This window comes from Triticum aestivum, chromosome 7A (genome assembly GCF_018294505.1).
Source record: "Triticum aestivum cultivar Chinese Spring chromosome 7A, IWGSC CS RefSeq v2.1, whole genome shotgun sequence".
NCBI classification, from domain to species: Eukaryota; Viridiplantae; Streptophyta; class Magnoliopsida; order Poales; family Poaceae; genus Triticum; species Triticum aestivum.
Window position 1 is genome coordinate 737,281,167 of NC_057812.1, and position 19,374 is coordinate 737,300,540.

General features: G+C 42.2%; 1 pseudogene; it reads right to left on the reverse strand.

The window, feature by feature from the left end:
- LOC123153945 (sucrose synthase 7-like) overlaps positions 1–3,215 on the reverse strand; it is a 13,288-nt pseudogene extending 10,073 nt beyond the window's left edge.
- Between the last annotated feature and the right edge of the window lie 16,159 nt (positions 3,216–19,374).

Below are 19,374 nucleotides of genomic sequence, written 5' to 3' on the forward strand. Positions count from 1 at the left end.
TCCCAGTTCATCCCCATGCTCGCAGCCTCGCGCCCGAGGGCCTCTCTGGATCTTCGCGTCCCCAACCAGCACCTCTACGCATGTGCCCCGATCCGGCACCGCCAGAGAACCAACCACCGCCACACCTCTTCCTCTTCCTTTCTCCTTACCTTCCGTGCTCTCTCTCCATCTCTCTCAACTCACTCGTTGCTCTCTCAGGAAGCAAGCTCGTGAGCCCGGAGTTCAAGGCGCTGCCGCCGGTCGCCGCATCCTCAACCGGATCTGGACCCTCCTAACCCACGCGCCCAGCCACCTGCGCCGTCCCATGCGCCACCGCACGCCGGAGGACCCTGCACCCTGCCTTCCTCGCCCTTGAGCACAACAGGCGCTCGATCGGGAGCCGGACGCCAGCGCCGCACCCTCCCATCCTCTGCCTCTCCCGCGAGGTCGTGACCAGTAGGTGGAGGTGAGCCGTGTACGGAGAAGAAAGCCGCAGGTGAGGAGGGGATGGGATTGAGAGGCAGGAGGCGGCCGGCGGTGCGCGGTGAGGCGGTGCGGTGCGGGGTGGGGCAGGGCAGGAGATGGGAGACATGAGGAGGCTGGCGGTGTAAAAATGCCGCGACGGTGAACCCGGAGACTCAATTCGTACTTTATTATTACTAGCACAAACGCATGTGCGTTGCATCGGGTGAAAAAAAAAACCCACACTTCCCTAACCCAATTGCTCAAGACCCCCTTTCATTCCACGACACAACGCAAGCATGATGGGATGAATAAACTCTTTGAAATCGGCTGCCGTGAAAATGGATAGGAACCTTCCATGTGGATAGGGCACTTTGATCAATACTCTCACCCGCGACCGGAGGATATAGTACTCTTTACATACATTAGGCATTTTTAAGTTAATGCAACCAATTTACAAGCCCCGTAAATCAAGTCCTTCTGTTTCTTCCATCAAGCCTTCAGTGCAATAATATGAGCGCATGCAAACTCCATCATCTATCGGTATTATACAATAAGCATAGCATAACCCGTGGTTGCAACAATATGAGCACATGCAACTCTCTTTTCATTTATCACCAACGAGATAAAAGCCTGGCACACACAATGATCTGGTCTTCAAATATTAAAAATAAGTTATATTTTTGAAATTAAATGATTGAATGTTACATTCTAGTGAATGAAGCAGGATTGACTATGGCCAATGAAAGAAATTAAGCTGGAATCATGCTCATAAAAATTGTATAAAATAATATATGCAGATTGTCCTCTTCCCTACGAGAAAAAACACTCACATGAGATTTTTGAAGCTCTGTTCTCAGAAAAAATAGCACAGATCAGACGTGAAAATATAATCACTTTATAAATGATACCAAAGGAATCAAAATTATTATAATCTGATAATAATTTGAAGTTTGGAAATTATTCTACTCTAACAATTGTAGCATGCATGTACTTTCTTTGAATATATGCAATGTAATTTTGTTCAAATAATGTGCAGGCAGGAAATACAGTGCTTCCAAAAATCTATACTATGATCAGTAACGTGCGTGCAATTCTTGATAGGAAGGATAGGTAAAATCACATGATCAACATAGAAGACAGTTCAGGCGCCCGCTGGAAACCTGTTGTTTTAGTGCTTTAACAATGGTGCGGCGTCCTAATTGCGAACAGCAGCAGGTCCGCACCGGATGAGGCAGCTCCAGCGTCCTCACGTGCCGCCGCAGGAGACAAGCGGCTGCTCGGATCCACAGACGACAGATGTGGTGGCGACTGCCTTGTACAGTACAACGGAGCCAGCGCCGGCATGCATCGGTGCCTTGGGTCATCATGCAGTGCCTCCGTCGATCCATCTGCGAGGAAGCCCATCCAGCCGCTTAGGTAGCTAACCCACGTTGTGCTTCAATCAATCAGTTGAAAGTTCGAAACCAATCCAGCTGCCTCGTCACTCATCACGCAGGCCTCAATCGATCCGACGTCCGCAAGGAAGTCATCGAGCTGCTTAGCTTGCTAGCTAGCGCAATAATTCAATTGATCTGTCGTCCGCAAGGAAGTCGCCTTCGGCCGCCAAGCTGCTGCTCTGCTGCCTTCGCCAGCGGCTGGACCTTGACCGTCCACTGCTGTCACGCCTCACCGCTGCCTGCTGCAACGCCAACTCTGCCTCATGCGTGCCCTAGCCGTCGCCTCCAGGATCGAATCAATCTGCAATTGTCTCTCTTGCACAAACTCGTTGACATCCACCGCTGCCTGCGTCGCCCACGTACGCGCTTCGTGAGTCTTTCTCGTTGCTCCACGAGTTGACTTTCGAGCCCGGTTATACTGCTATGCAAATAGCGCACTATGAAGGATGACGGCAACCAATACGGCATCAAGATGTGAGATGTGAGATTGCAGATGCAACTGGATCATGACTTGGGCGAGGAATCCGTGGTGGTTGTTCTCGTCCAACACGGCGGCTCTCCCGTTCACTCGGCCATGGCGTCGGCAGCTCCCAGCGCTTAGAGATGCGGCGGATCCTGCAGATCTCTTGTCTGGATTCGGCGAACGAGGAGCAGGGGTGGGGGCGCGGCGGCGGCGGTGGAACCCTGCTTCTCGTGCGGGACAGCAATTTTAACGACGGCCGAGTCTAGGCTGCGTACGAAACGTTTTATCTTTTCCACTTACGGTCGGATTACAGTGGACCGCGGGTTGATTGCTATAAAACTTAGGGGCTCCTCTGCAAAAACTCTACGACGGTGAACCCGAAGACCCAATCCGTGCTTTATTATTAGGGAGAGATTATATTAAGAAGAGAATAATAACCATACCTGACCGCCAGTGTCTCAATCCTAGAACCTTCTCTTGGCCAAAGTAACCATGCATAGAGAAGACGACAATGTTAAATATGGATGGGACCCTGCCGAAAAACTTCTCCATGTTGATAGGATCTGGTGCCTGGAGCACTTCAAATAGGAAATTCAGAGTCTCCTTGCACCTCTCGGCATTCTCACCCCATCCTTTCTCCAACCCCCACTCCTGAAATCTGCAATACAATTCATGAAGAAATGTTAGGCATAGTGGCATATTTCTGCACCATGGATTACATGTCTACTTAATATGGCAGCACATCACCTCTGTTCAAATTTCAAATATGGTGTGAATTTAGGCAGCCCGCTGACAAAAACTTCTGCAAGGAGCAGCGCTGTCTGAAGCTTGTCCACCGTGTCGATCGTGTCGTTGACCATCAGTTTCTGCATGTACATAAGGATATATAAGTTCAATCAGTCCGTTACTTCTGATCTTCTGATAGTCTCTGTGATATAGATGTGTTATGATTCGGCAACCCCGAAGTGACAATAATCCGGACCACTTCCGGTGATGACCGTAGTTTGAGGAGTTCATGTATTCACTATGTGTTAATGCTTTGGTCTGGTACTCTATTAAAAGGAGGCCTTAATATCCCTTAGTTTCCATTAGGACCCTGTTGCCACGGGAGGGTAGGACAAAAGATGTTATGCAAGTTCTTTTCCATAAGCACGTATGACTATATTCGGAATACATGCCTACGTTATATTGATGAATTGGAGCTAGTTCTATGTCACCCTATGTTATGATTGTTACATGATGGACCACATCCGGCATAATTCTCTATCACCGATCCATTGCCTACGAGTTTTCCATATTTTGTTCTTCGCTTATTTACTTTTCTGTTGCTATTGCTATCATCATTATAAAATACCAAAAACATTACTTTTGCTATTGTTACCTTTTGTTATTGTTACCTTTTGTTATTGTTACCTTTTGCTATCGTTACCACTACTATCATATTACTTTGCTACTAAATACTCTGCTGCAGATATTAAGTTTCCAGGTCTGGTTGAATTGAGAACTCAGCTGCTAATACTTGAGAATATTCTTTGACTTCCCTTGTGTCGAATCAATAAATTTGGGTTGAATACTCTACCCTCGAAAACTGTTGCGATCCCCTATACTTGTGGGTTATCACACTGCAACCCACCTCATGAGCTATTGAGCAAGCAGGCTCGGTCATCGAGCCAAGCTTCTCCGCCAAAAAAGGAAAGGTGAGGATTTGTGCCGCTGCTCTCCCTTGTCGACGGCGGCAAATCGACGACCAGGTGAGGATTTGTGTCACTGCAAGCCAGGGTTTCTGCCTCGTCGTGCAGGTAGGCAACGAATCGGTGGGCAAGGATGCGGGAAGCGTGAAGATATTTTATTTATTTTTTGAGGTATAAGGTAGAAAAAGATGAAGGCAAAAGAAAGTCGGTTCGGTTCGCAGCAAGCGAGCGAAGGAATAACCGACCGACTGACCAACCTATTGAGGTAAAAAAGTCGATCAGTTCCATGCAACTCAGCCGCCTAACCGCCTACTATGAGAGGGGAATGGATGGATACGGACTCGAGGCCAATAAAAGCAGAGCGACTCGGCGACCGGCTCCTCCCACAAACCACCAGAGAGAAAACCTGAATCAATGTGTCATCCCATGGACTGCGCCGACCCCCTAGAGGACAACGAAGACCTAGTCCATGTCCTTCACTTGCTGCGATCGGGTCAGAAGATGCCCCCGTGGGTGAACAAGCAAGACATGTACGCCGACGTCCCAGAGGTGGTGACCACAACCTGCAAGGCTGCTCCTGGCGGCGATGGGAGGCCAGTCTTCAACATCCTCATGGGCCTCCCCTCCAAGGGCGGCGGTACCAGGTGTTACTTAGGAATCCTGGATGATGTAGTGTATATTTTGTCCTTCTTCTGGTAGCCCGCGTCGGTCGTGCGGCTGGTGTAGACATCTTGGCTGCCTTTGGCACGGAGTCGCGTGAGTATGTAGTAGACATGCCTTCCAGCGCCGTCGGGAGCGGGCTTGCAGGTGGCGATCACCATGTTAGGGGTTTTAGGTGTAAAGGTCGCACTCGCTAATCCACGGAGTCATGGGCATGGTGATTTCCATGCATGGCATCAACATTGAGGGTTCTTCATTGTTTGCACTAGGAGTACCAACGACAATCTCCACCACCAGGCACCGAGCTCCCAGAATTAAAATTATAGTTTTATATTTAACTTTTATACTTATTTATGTTTTTAAGTTCAGTGTTATTAAATATCAATTATAAAAAATTTGACATCTATGGTTGAAAAGTGCAAACACACCGTGTTAAATAAAAGAAGTTGTTTTTTTCCTTTTTGAGGTGATGTTTGTTTAAACATTGTACAATTGTATAAGCACTTACACACATGCTTTTAAAAGATAAAGTAGGATTCTATTAAGCTTGAAAAAAAAGACGAGTCGTATGACTGCGCAGATTAATTTATGGCCCTTAGTTAAATTGTATTGTATGCATTTGTGTGTTCATGTATATTTAATGTTTTGTACCAGTTGAAGAAAATCTTGATAGAGTTTTCTAGTGTATGATTATGTACGAGTAAATATAGAAAATTAGGAAATGTGACAACTCATAGGCCACCAGAACGTTATCCGTTATTAGCCTCCCCGGCACGAACGCACTTTGATTTTCAGAAATGATCGAAGGCATGATAATCTTGAGGCGGTTGGCAATCACCTTTGACATCAATTTGTACATAATGTTGCATAGTGAGATTGGCCTGAGATCTTTAATTCTGTTTGGGTTCTTAGTCTTTGGAATAAGCACGACCACTGTATCATTCCATCCTGCCGGTATCACCCCCATTAAGCACATCGAGCACCTCCTCCACAATCCTATACCCCACGACGTGCTAATGTTTCTTGTAGATGATGGACGGCATACCGTTCGGACCCGGTGCCTTGACATCGTTGATATGATCAAGAGCCGCCTTGATTCCCTCACGAGTGAACTCAGCATTGAGGGCATCTAGCATGGCGTTGGTGACACGCGGTTCAACTTTAGCAATGAGCTCAAGTATTCGAGACCCGTTTTTTGTTGTGAAGAGTTCCTAAAAAAGAATAGACATAATTAGTCATCTCCTCTCCCTCCTTCACCATCGGTCCATCCTCCCTTCTTAGCTCCTTCACTCTATTTGCCTTCTTTCTCGCTGATGCAAATGCCATAAAGTAGTGGGTGTTCCTGTTTCCATCTTTAAGCCAGGAGATATGGGTCATTTGTTTCGCCTTGGTATTCTTTTTCTCCTCTAGGTCTCGCACCACCACTCTCAGCCTTGCCTCCTCTTTGACTTTTTGTTCGGACACCTGCTCCTTCATACATGTTTCAAGTTTAGACCATGATGTCCTCAGCCTGCCTTCCAGCTCTCCCGCAACTTCCTTTCCAACGATCCATCGCCGATTCACCGTACATACCTGTGAGTGTCCAAACTCGCCTCCCTTAGTCGTGGAGCCATCGCAACTAGGTTAGCTTAAAGGGGGCCATGTGTTGGTACGCCATTAGTAACCAAAACAGTAATGGCGCACCAGGTGAAAAGTGCGTCATTACTAAGTTTGACCAAGGTTTGACCCAGTCATACATATAGTAATGGCGCACTTTGTATAGATGCGCCATTACTAAGTTGACATAGTAATGGCGCACCTTTACAAATGCGTCATTACTATGTGTAGGACTGGGTCAAACCTTGGTCAAACTTAGTAATGGCGCACTTTGCATAGGTGCGCCATTACTATGTCAAACTTAGTAATGGCGCACCTATACAAAGTGCGTCATTACTAACTTTGACCAAGGTTTGATCAATTCATACACATAGTAATGGCGCACTTTGTGAAGGTGCGCCATTAATAATGCACCCCCCCCCCCGACCGCCTTTTCAATTTTAAAAAAATAAAAGAAAATGATGGAAATGTAAAAAAAATAAAAGAAAATAAGTTTCCCATGTGATATGTGGTCTAGTTGTTGAGAAAATTTACAAATATGAATTTTGACTTTATTTGCAAAATCTTTCTGGAACCCCGTTGAAGATTTTTAGAATCCCCAAAAACCTAACAGAATAAAAGATACATGGCTTTTAAGATCTAGAGGGGGGAAACTGGAAAACATTTCGAACTTAGTAATGGCGCACCATTTGCTAGGTGCGCCACTAGTAATAGAAAAAAATTGGTTTCGAATTTTTTTTGGAAAAAATGTTCAAAATATGATACGTAATATGACCAGGAAGTTTGAAATATTTTTCAAAATTTCATCACACTCATGAACATGAACAAAGTCCTAGACATCAATAAGGTTTAATAGAATTGATATGATAGATATATCAACAAGTGCATGTTAAGTGAGCTGGTGCTGGGGTTGGATAGAACTCAGAAGTTAAGCGTGTTCGAGCTGGAGTAGTGTGAGGATGGGTGACCTTTCGGGAAGTTTGACCACGGAGTGCCATTTGACTTGATATTAAGCAAATTGACCCGAGATTAAGAAAAAAAACGAGAAAAAATTGAAAAAAAATTCTGAAAAAATATTTTAAAAAAAATTGTTAGTAATGGCGCACTTCTATGTGGTGCGCCATTACTAAGTCAGATAGTAATGGCGCACTTCTAGGCATAGTAATGGCGCACTATGTGGTGCGCCACTATTATCTGGGATACTAATGGCGCACCAGAGGTGCGTCATTACTATTTGTTACTAGTGGCGTGTTAATAGTGGCGCACCTATAGTGCGCCATTAATAGCAAAAAATGGTGCGCCACTAACAGCCTTTTTTCTAGTAGTGGGTTAAAACGGGACAAAGGACACGAAGGTTTTATACTGGTTCGGCCCCTTGCGGTGAAGGTAAAGGCCTACTCCAGTTTGAGGTGGTATTGCTTATGTCTCGATTACCAGGGAGCGAATACGCTTGACCTAATTCTCGATCTGTTGTCTCTTGCCCTAAACCGTCGTCGGGTCATCCCTTTATATACATAGGTTGACGCCCCGCGGCTCACAAATTCCCGGCCGGCTCATAAACTACGTGTCTGGTCCAGTGACTACTAACACCTGCCTTACATTACAAGTCTTACTTATATGGCGGTTTACACCTATGGGCCTTAAGCCGCCTTTGGGCTTCAGGCCCTTAACAGCTTCTTCCATGAACCGCCATCCTCAAGATCTTCATGGGCCTTTTACTTTATGATCTGCCGTAGGTATAACCCGGAGCCTCCTAGGCGGGTTACACCCAATACTTATATCCCCAACAGGGAGTGAGTAATTCCTTCGTAGGCTCACTGGTTGGTGAGGAGTTGGATGAGATTCATCATGTAATCAAGTTAGTTTTGTTAGGGTTTGATCCCTAATATCCACTATGTTCTGAGATTGATGTTGCTATGATTTCTCCATGCTTAATGCTTGTCACTTTGGGCCGGGGTGCCATGATTTCAGATCTGAACCGTTTATGTTATCATCATTATATTCATGTTCTAGATTCGATCTTGCAGGTTATAGTCACCTACTACGTGTAACGATCCGGTAACCCGGAGTGACAATAGTCGAGACCACTCCCGGTGATGACCGTAGTTTGTGGAGGTCATGTATTCACTGTGTGTTAATGCTTTGTTCTAGTTCTCTATTAAAATGAGGCATTAATATTCCTTAGTTTCCAATAGGACCCCGCTGCCACGGGAGGGTAGGACAAAAGATGGCATACAAGTTATTTCCATAAGCATGTATCACTATTTACGGAATACATGCCTACATTATATTTATGAACTGGAGCTAGTGCTGCATCGCCCTAGGTTATGACTGTCACATGATGAATATCATCCAACAAATTACCAAACCAATGCCTACGAATTTATCATATTTTTTTGCTAAGTTACTACTACTATCGTTACTATTGCACTTGCTACAAAACTATTGCTATCACTTTTACCCTTACTATTATTGATGCCACTATTATCTAAACTATCATATTATTGTGCTATTGATTATCTTGCTGCAGATAATTAATCAGGAGGTGTGGTTGAATTGACAACTCAACTGCTAATACTTACAAATATTCTTTGGCTCCCCTTGTGTGGAATCTATAAATTTGGTTGAATACTCTACCCACGAAAACTGTTGTGATCCCCTATAATTATGGGTTATCAATGACCACAATATCCGGAAAGGAGGGAAAATGGGTAGCAAAGCAACCGTGAGTACTCATCCGAAGTACTCGCATGCTTATATCAGATCTAAACTACATATGCATCGGTATCAAATGAATGGGGTAGTATATGTGGACTAAACTGCAGAATGCCAGAATAAGAGGGGGAGAAGCTAGTCATGTGGAAGACTATGCTTCTGGCAGCCACCATCTTGCAGAAGTAGAAGAGAGTAGCCGGTATAGTAACAAGTATCATCGTATAGCATAAGCCAACCCGGCGACCCTCTCCTCGTCACCTCGTGAGAGAGTGATCACCGGGTTCTATCTGTCACTTATATGGGTGTGTTTCATCAAGTATACAGTTTTAGTTGTAAGAGGTCGGAATACAACTCAAAGTCATCATGTTACTGTGGACACGGCTATTCGAATAGATTACTTCCCTGTAGGGGTGCACCACTTTTCCCGACACGCTCGATCACTCTGGCTGGACACACTTTCCTCAGCCATGCCCGGCCTCGAAAGATGAACACGTCACCGCCCTACCTAAGCTCTACAGAGAGGCCAATACGCCGGTCTACATCCTAAGCGCGGAGGGTTCTTGGGACCATCGCCCTTTGCACTCCTGCATGTTGTGTGGGCGGTCGGGATCAGTCCTGGCAACCTCCTTTACAAGGCAGGTGCTTACGCGGACAACCCTGGCACGCGTTGCTCAGTCGCTGATGTCTGGAAAGCTTCGGCTGATACTACGACGCCGGTTGCCCGTATCTTGTCCCACGTGGCGGTTAGTGTGTATAGGCCAACGACCCAACTCAGATCAAATATCCAAACTCGTTAAGCGTGTTATTGAGAAATAACCGCGGACAACGACCGGGGACTGTGCCACCTCTTTCCTGGGTGTCTCAACCTGCCCTATCGCTCCGCCACAAAGATTCACACAGAAGGCCGTCGGGAAAAATGTCCTTTCGGCCCCCAGCCCGTGAATCACTCGCGGGTACCCTACGAGCCGACCCAACTTTATTCACATGATGTATTGATACGTCTCCAACGTATCTATAATTTTTTATTGTTCCATGCTATTATATTATCTGTTTTGGACGTTTATAGGCTTTATTATGCACTTCTATATTATTTTTGGGACTAACCTATTAACCCAGAGCCCAGTGCTAGTTTCTGTTTTTTTCCTTGTTTTAGAGTATCGCAAAAAAGGAAAATCAAAACGGAGTCCAATTGACCTGAAACTTCACGGAACTTATTTTTGGACCAGAAGAAGCCCACAGAGTATCGGAGTTTGACCAGGAGAGTCCCGGGCTGCCCACGAGGGTGGGGGCGCGCCCACCCCCCCTAGGCGCGCCACCCTTCCTCGTGGACAGCCCGGAGGTCCACCGACGTACTTCTTTCTCCCATATATACCCATATACCCTAAAAACTTTGAAGAGCACAATAGATCGATAGTTCCGCCGCCAGAAGCCTCCGTAGCCACTGAAAACAAATCTAGACCCGTTCCGGCACCCTGCCTGAGGGGGCAATCCCTCTCCGGTGGCCATCTTCATCATCCTGGTGCTCTCCATGACGAGGAGGGAGTAGTTCTCCCTCAGGGCTGAGGGTATGTACCAGTAGCTATGTGTTTGATCTCTCTCTCTCTCGTGTTCTTGATTTGGCACGATCTTGATGTATCGTGAGCTTTGCTATTATAGTTGGATCTTATGTTTCTTCTCCCCCTCTACTCTCTTGTAATGGATTGAGTTTCCCCTTTAAAGTTATCTTATCGGATTGAGTCTTTAAAGATTTGAGAACACTTGATATATGTATTGTCGTGCGTATCTGTGGTGACAATGGGATATCACGTGAATCACTTGATGTATGTTTTGGTGATCAACTTGCGGGTTCCGCCCATGAACCTATGCATAGGGGTTGGCACACGTTTTCGTCGTGATTCTCTGGTAGAAACTCTGGGGCACTCTTTGAGGTTCTATGTGTTGGTTGAATAGATGAATCTGAGATTGTGTGATGCATATCGTATAATCATACCCACGGATACTTGAGGTGACATTGGAGTATCTAGGTGACATTAGGGTTTTGGCTGATTTGTGTCTTAAGGTGTTATTCTAGTACGAACTCTATGGCTGTTTGTGACACTTATAGGAATAGCCCAACGGACAGATTGGAAAGAATAACTTTGAGGTGGTTTCGTACCCTACCATAATCTCTTCGTTTGTTCTCCGCTATTAGTGACTTTGGAGTGACTCTTTGTTGCATGTTGAGGGATATTCATATGATCCAATTATGTTATTATTGTTGAGAGAACTTGCACTAGTGAAAGTATGAACCCTAGGCCTTGTTTCCTATCATTGCAATACCGTTTATGCTCACTTTTACCATTAGTTACCTTTCTGTTTTTATATTTTCAGATTACAAAAACTATTATCTTCTATCCATATTGCACTTGTATCACCATCTCTTCGCCGAACTAGCGCACCTATACAATTTACCATTGTATTGGGTGTGTTGGGGACACAAGAGACTCTTTGTTATTTGGTTGCAGGGTTGCTTGAGAGAGACCATCTTCATCCTACGCCTCCTACGGATTGATAAACCTTAGGTCATCCACTTGAGGGAAATTTGCTACTGTCCTACAAACCTCTGCACTTGGAGGCCCAACAACGTCTACAAGAAGAAGGTTGTGTAGTAGACATCAAGCTCTTTTCTGGCGCCGTTGCCGGGGAGGTGAGTGCTTGAAGGTATATATTTAGATCTTGCAATCGAGTCTTTTAGTTTCTTGTTTTATCACTAGTTTAGTTTATAAAAGAAAATTACAAAAAATGGAATTAAGTTTGCCTCATGCGCTTCATCTTTTTAATATCTTTCGTGAGTATGATGGAAAGGAAAATTGTGCCAAAGTGTTAGAAGAAGAATGCATTAGAATGTTTGGCACTAAATATTTGAATGATGAGCATGATTGCAATGTTGTTAGTATGAATTCCTTGAATATCCATGATGCTTATGATATGCAAAGCCACAAGCTTGGGGAAGCTATGTTTGATGAAGATGATATTTTTAGTCCCCCAAGTTTTGATGAGCAAATTTACTATGATGAAAGCATGCCTCCTATCTATGATGATTATTGTGATGACACATATGCTTTAAAGAATAATGATAACCATGAAACTTGTCATCTTGATCTTAATTTTCAATCACATGATAGTTATTTTGTTGAGTTTGCTCCCACTGTTATTCATGAGAAGAAATTTGCTTATGTGGAGAGTAATAAAAATTCTATGCTTGTAGATCATGAAAATAATGCTTTAGATGCTGGTTATATTGTTGAATTCATTCATGATGCTACTGAAAATTATTATGAGGGAGGAACATATGCTTGTAGGAATTGCAGTAATATCAAGTTTCCTCTCTATGTGCTTAAAGTTTTGAAGTTATGCTTGTTTTGCCTTCCTATGCTAGTTGATTATTGTTCCCATAAGTCCTTTGCTCACAAAATCCCTATGCATAGGAAGTGGGTTAGACTTAAATGTGCTAGTCATATTCTTCATGATGCTCTCTTTATGTTTCAATTCTTACCTTTTATGTGAGCATCATTGAAATCATCATGCCTAGCTAGGGGCGTTAAACGATAAAGCTTGTTGGGAGGCAACCCAATTTTTTTTGTTCCTTGATTTTTGCTCCTGTTTAATAATAAATAATTCATATAGCCTCTATTTTTATGTGGTTTTATGTCTTTAATTAGTGTTTGTGCCAAGTAGAACCTTTGGGAAGACTTGGGGAAAGTCTTTGCGATCGTGCTGTAAAAAACAGAAACTTTAGTGCTCACGAGAATTTCTGCCATTGTTTATTGTAGAGTGATATTTAGTTAATTATTTTTGCATGTGATTAATATACAAATTACTCAGGTCCACCAATTTATTTTATAATTTTATGAGTTCCATAAGTTTGCGTTAGTTACAGATTACTACAGACTGTTCTGTTTTTGACAGATTCTGTTTTTCATGTGTTGTTTACTTATTTTGATGAATCTATGGCTAGTAAAAGAGTTTATAAACCATAGAGAACTTGGAATACAGTAGGTTTAACATCAATATAAATAAAGAATGAGTTCATTACAGTACCTTGAAGTGGTGTTTTGTTTTCTTTCGCTAACGGAGCTTACGAGTTTTCTGTTAAGTTTTGTGTTGTGAAGTTTTCAAGTTTTGGGTAAAGATTCGATGGACTATGGAATAAGGATTGGCAAGAGCCTAAGCTTGGGGATGCCCAAGGCAACCCAAGGTAATATTCAACGACAACCAAAAGCCTAAGCTTGGGGATGCCCCGGAAGGCATCCCCTCTTTCGTCTTCGTTCATCAGTAACTTTACTTGGAGCTATATTTTTATTCACCACGTGATATGTGTTTTGCTTGGAGCGTCATTTTATTTTCTTTTGTTTTGCTTGCTGTTTGAATAAAATACCAAGATCTGAAATTATTAAATGTTAGAGAGTCTTCACATAGTTTCATAATCATTAGACTACTCATTGATCTTCACTTATATCTTTCGGAGTAGTTTGTCATTTGCTCTCATGCTTCACTTATATAATTTTTTGAGAGTCCTAAACAGCATGGTAATTTGCTTTGGTTATGAATTTAGTCCTAATATGATGGGCATCCATGAGGGATATAATAAAAACTTTCATCTAAAGTGCATTGAATACTATGAGAAGTTTGATACTTGATGATTGTTTTGAGATATGAAGATGGTGATATTAGAGACATGCTAGTTGAGTACTTGTGAATTTGAGAAATACTTGTGTTGAAGTTTGTGATTCCCGTAGCATGCACGTATGGTGAACCATTATGTGATGAAGTCGGAGCATGATTTATTTATTGATTGTCTTCCTTATGAGTGGCGGTCGGGGACGAGCGATGGTCTTTTCCTACCAATCTATCCCCCTAGGAGCATGCCCGTAGTACTTTGTTTCAATAACTAATATATTTTTGCAATAAGTATGTGAGTTCTTTATGACTAATGTTGAGTCCATGGATTATACGCACTCTCACCCTTCCACCATTGCTAGCCTCTCTAGTACCGTGCAACTCTCGCCGGTACCATAAACCCACCATGTACCTTCCTCAAAACAGCCACCATACCTACCTATTATGGCATTTCCATAGCCATTCCGAGATATATTGCCATGCAACTTTCCATCGTTCCGCTTATTATGACACGCTCCATCATTGTCATCTTGCTATGCATGATCATGTAGTTCACCTTGTATTTGTGGCAAAGCCACCGTTCATAATTCTTCCATACATGTCACTCATGTGTCATTGCACATCCCGGTACACCTCCGGAGGCATTCATATAGAGTCATATTTTGTTCTAAGTATCGAGTTGTAATTCTTGAGTTGTAAGTAAATAAAAGTGTGATGATCATCATTATTAGAGCATTGTCCTAGTGAGGACAGGATGATGGAGACTATGACTCCCCCACAAGTCGGGATGAGATTCCGGACGCAAAAAAAAAGAGGTCATAAAAAAGAGGAAATGCCCAAATAAAATAAAATAAAATAAAATAAAAATGAGAGAAAAAGAGAGAAGGGACAATGCTACTATCCTTTCCCCACACTTCTGCTTCAAAGTAGCACCATGATCTTCGTGATAAAGAGTCTCCTATGCTGTTACTTTCATATACTAGTGGGAATTTTTCATTATAGAACTTGGCTTGTATATTCCAATGATGGGCTTCCTCAAAATGCCCTAGGTCTTCGTGAGAAAGCGAGTTGGATGCACACCCACTAGTTTCTTATGTTGAGCTTTCATACATTTATAGCTCTAGTGCATCCGTTGCATGGCAATCCCTACTCACTCACATTGATATCTATTGATGTGCATCTCCCTAGCCCGTTGATACGCCTAGTTGATGTGAGACTATCTTCTCCTTTTTTTCTTCTCCACAACCACCATTCTATTCCACATATAGTGTTATGTCCATGGCTCACGCTCATGTATTGCGTGAAGATTGAAAAAGTTTGAGAACATCAAAAGTATGACACAATTGCTTGGCTTGTCATCGGGGTTGTGCATGATTTAAATATTTTGTGTGGTGAAGATGGAGCATAGCCAGACTATATGATTTTGTAGGGATAGCTTTCTTTGGACATGTTATTTTGAGAAGACATGATTGCTTTGTTACTATGCTTGAAGTATTATTATTTTCATGTCAATATTAAACTTTTGTCTTGAATCTTATGGATCTGAATATTCTTGCCACAATAAAGAGAATTACATGGATAAATATGTTAGGTAGCATTCCACATCAAAAATTCTGTTTTTATCATTTACCTACTCGAGGACGAGCAGGAATTAAGCTTGGGGATGCTGATACGTCTCCAGCGTATCTATAATTTTTGATTGTTCCATGCTATTATATTATCTGTTTTGGACGTTTATGGGCTTTATTATGCACTTTTATATTATTTTTGGGACTAACCTATTAACCCAGAGCCCAGTGTCAGTTTCTGTTTTTTTCCTTGTTTTAGAGTATCGCAGAAAAGGAAAATCAAACGGAGTCCAATTGACCTGAAACTTCACGGAACTTATTTTTGGACCAGAAGAAGCCCACGGAGTATCGGCGTTGGACCAGGAGAGTCTCGGGCTGCCCACGAGGGTGGGGGCGCGCCCACCCCCCTAGGCGCGCCACCCTGCCTCGTGGACAGCCCGGAGGTCCACCGACGTACTTCTTCCTCCCATATATACCGATATACCCTAAAAATTTCGAAGAGCACAATAGATCAGGAGTTCCGCCGCCAGAAGCCTCCATAGCCACCGAAAACAAATCTAGACCCGTTCTGGCACCCTGCCGGAGGGGGCAATCCCTCTCCGGTGGCCATCTTCATCATCCCGGTGCTCTCCACGACGAGGAGGGAGTAGTTCTCCCTCGGGGCTGAGGGCATGTACCAGTAGCTATGTGTTTGATCTCTCTCTCTCTCTCTCTCGTGTTCTTGATTTGGCACGATCTTGATGTATCGCGAGCTTTGCTATTATAGTTGGATCTTATGTTTCTTCTCCCCCTCTACTCTCTTGTAATGGATTGAGTTTCCCCTTTGAAGTTATCTTATCGGATTGCCTCTTTAAAGATTTGAGAACACTTGATGTATGTCTTGCCGTATGTATCTATGGTGACAATGGGATATCACGTGATTCACTTGTTGTATGTTTTGGTGATCAACTTGCGGGTTCCGCCCATGAACCTATGCATAGCGGTTGGCACACGTTTTCGTCGTGATTCTCCGGTAGAAACTTTTGGGCACTCTTTGAGGTTCTATGTGTTGGTTGAATAGATGAATCTGAGATTGTGTGATGCATATCGTATAATCATACCCATGGATACTTGAGGTGACATTGGAGTATCTAGGTGACATTAGGGTTTTGGTTGATTTGTGTCTTAAGGTGTTATTCTAGTATGAACTCTAGGGCTGTTTGTGACACTTATAGGAATAGCCCAATGGATTGATTGGAAAGAATAACTTTGAGGTGGTTTCGTACCCTACCATAATCTCTTCGTTTGTTCTCCACTATTAGTGACTTTGGAGTGACTCTTTGTTGCATTTTGAGGGATAGTTATATGATCCAATTATGTTATTATTGTTGAGAGAACTTGCACTACTAAAAGTATGAACCCTAGGCCTTGTTTCCTATCATTGCAATACCTTTTATGCTCACTTTTACCATTAGTTACCTTGCTGTTTTTATATTTTCAGATTACCAAAACTATTATCTTCTATCCATATTGCACTTGTATAACCATCTCTTTGCCGAACTAGTGCACCTATACAATTTACCATTGTATTGGGTGTGTTGGGGACACACGAGACTCTTTGTTATTTGGTTGCAGGGTTGCTTGAGAGAGGCCATCTTCATCCTACGCCTCCTACGGATTGATAAACCTTAGGTCATCCACTTGAGGGAAATTTGCTACTGTCCTACAAACCTCTGCACTTGGAGGCCCAACAACGTCTACAAAAAGAAGGTTGTGTAGTAGACATCAAGCTCTTTTCTGGTGCCGTTGCGGGGGAGGTGAGTGCTTGAAGGTATATCTTTAGATCTTGCAATCGAGTCTTTCAGTTTCTTGTTTTATCACTAGTTAATTTATAAAATAAAATTATGAAAACATGGAATTAAGTTTGCCTCATACGCTTCATCTTTTTAATATCTTTTGTGAGTATGATGGAAAGGAAAATTGTGCCAAAGTGTTAGAAGAAGAATGCATTAGAATGTTTGGCACTAAATATTTGAATGATGAGCATGATTGAAATGTTGTTAGTATGAATTCCTTGAATATCCATGATGCTAATGATATGCAAAGACACAAGCTTGGGGAAGCTATGTTTGATGAAGATGATATTTTTAGTCCCCCAAGTTTTGATGAGCAAATTTACTATGATGAAAACATGCCTCCTATCTATGATGATTATTGTGATGACACGTATGCTTTAAAGAATAATGATAACCATGAAACTTGTCATCTTGATCTTAATTTTCAATCACATGATAGTTGTTTTGTTGAGTTTGCTCCCACTATTATTCATGAGAAGAAATTTGCTTATGTGGAGAGTAATAAAAATTCTATGCTTGTAGATCATGAAAATAATGCTTTAGATGCTGGTTATATTGTTGAATTCATTCATGATTCTACTGAAAATTATTATGAGGGAGGAACATATGCTTGTAGGAATTGCAATAATATCAAGTTTCCTCTCTATGTGCTTAAAGTTTTTGAAGTTATGCTTGTTTTGCCTTCCTATGCTAGTTGATTATTGTTCCTATAAGTCCTTTGCTCACAAAATCCCTATGCATAGGAAGTGGGTTAGACTTAAATGTGCTAGTCATATTCTTCATTATGCTCTCTTTATGTTTCAATTCTTACCTTTTATGTGAGCATCATTGAAATCATCATGCCTAGCTAGGGGCGTTAAACGATAGCGCTTGTTGGGAGGCAACCCAATTTTATTTTTGTTCCTTGATTTTTGCTCCTGTTTAGTAATAAATAATTCATATAGCCTCTGTTTATATGTGGTTTTATGTCTTTAATTAGAGTTTGTGCCAAGTAGAACCTTTGGGAAGACTTGGGGAAAGTCTTTGCGATCATGCTGTAAAAAACAGAAACTTTAGCGCTCACGAGAATTGCTGCCATTGTTTATTGGAGAGTGATATTTAGTTAAATATTTTTGTAGATGATTAATAGACAAATTCCTCGGGTCCAAAAATTTATTTGATAATTTTATGAGTTCCAAAAGTTTGCGTTAGTTACAGATTACTACAGACTGTTCTGTTTTTGACAGATTCTGTTTTTCATGTGTTGTTTACTTATTTTGATAAATCTATGGCTAGTAAAAGAGTTTATAAACCATAGAGAACTTGGAATACAGTAGGTTTAACACCAATATAAATAAAGAATGAGTTCATTACAGTACCTTGAAGTGGTGTTTTGTTTTCTTTCGCTAACGGAGCTTACGAGTTTTCTGTTAAGTTTTGTGTTGTGAAGTTTTCAAGTTTTGGGTAAAGATTCGATGGACTATGGAATAAGGATTGGCAAGAGCCTAAGCTTGGGGATGCCCAAGGCAACCCAAGGTAATATTCAAGGACAACCAAAAGCCTAAGCTTGGGGATGCCCCGGAAGGCATCCCCTCTTTCGTCTTCGTTCATCGGTAACTTTACTTGGAGCTATATTTTTATTCACCACGTGATATGTGTTTTGCTTGGAGCGTCATTTTATTTTCTTTTGTTTTGCTTGCTGTTTGAATAAAATACCAAGATCTGAAATTATTAAATGTTAGAGAGTCTTCATATAGTTGCATAATCATTCGACTACTCATTGATCTTCACTTATATCTTTCGGAGTAGTTTGTCATTTGCTCTCATGCTTCACTTATATAATTTTTTGAGAGTCCTAAATAGCATGGTAATTTGCTTTGGTTATGAATTTAGTCTTAATATGATGGGCATCCAAGAGGGATATAATAAAAACTTCCATATAAAGTGCATTGAATACTATGAGAAGTTTGATACTTGATGATTGTTTTGAGATATGAAGATGGTGATATTAGAGACATGCTAGTTGAGTACTTGTGAATTTGAGAAATAGTTGTGTTGAAGTTTGTGATTCCCGTAGCATGCACGTATGGTGAACCGTTATGTGATGAAGTCAGAGCATGATTTATTTATTGATTGTCTTCCTTATGAGTGGCGGTCGGGGACGAGCGATGGTGTTTTCCTACCAATCTATCCCCCTAGGAGCATGCGCATAGTACTTTGTTTCAATAACTAATAGATTTTTGCAATAAGTATGTGAGTTCTTTATGACTAATGTTGAGTCCATGGATTATACTCACTCTCACCCTTCCACCATTGCTAGCCTCTCTA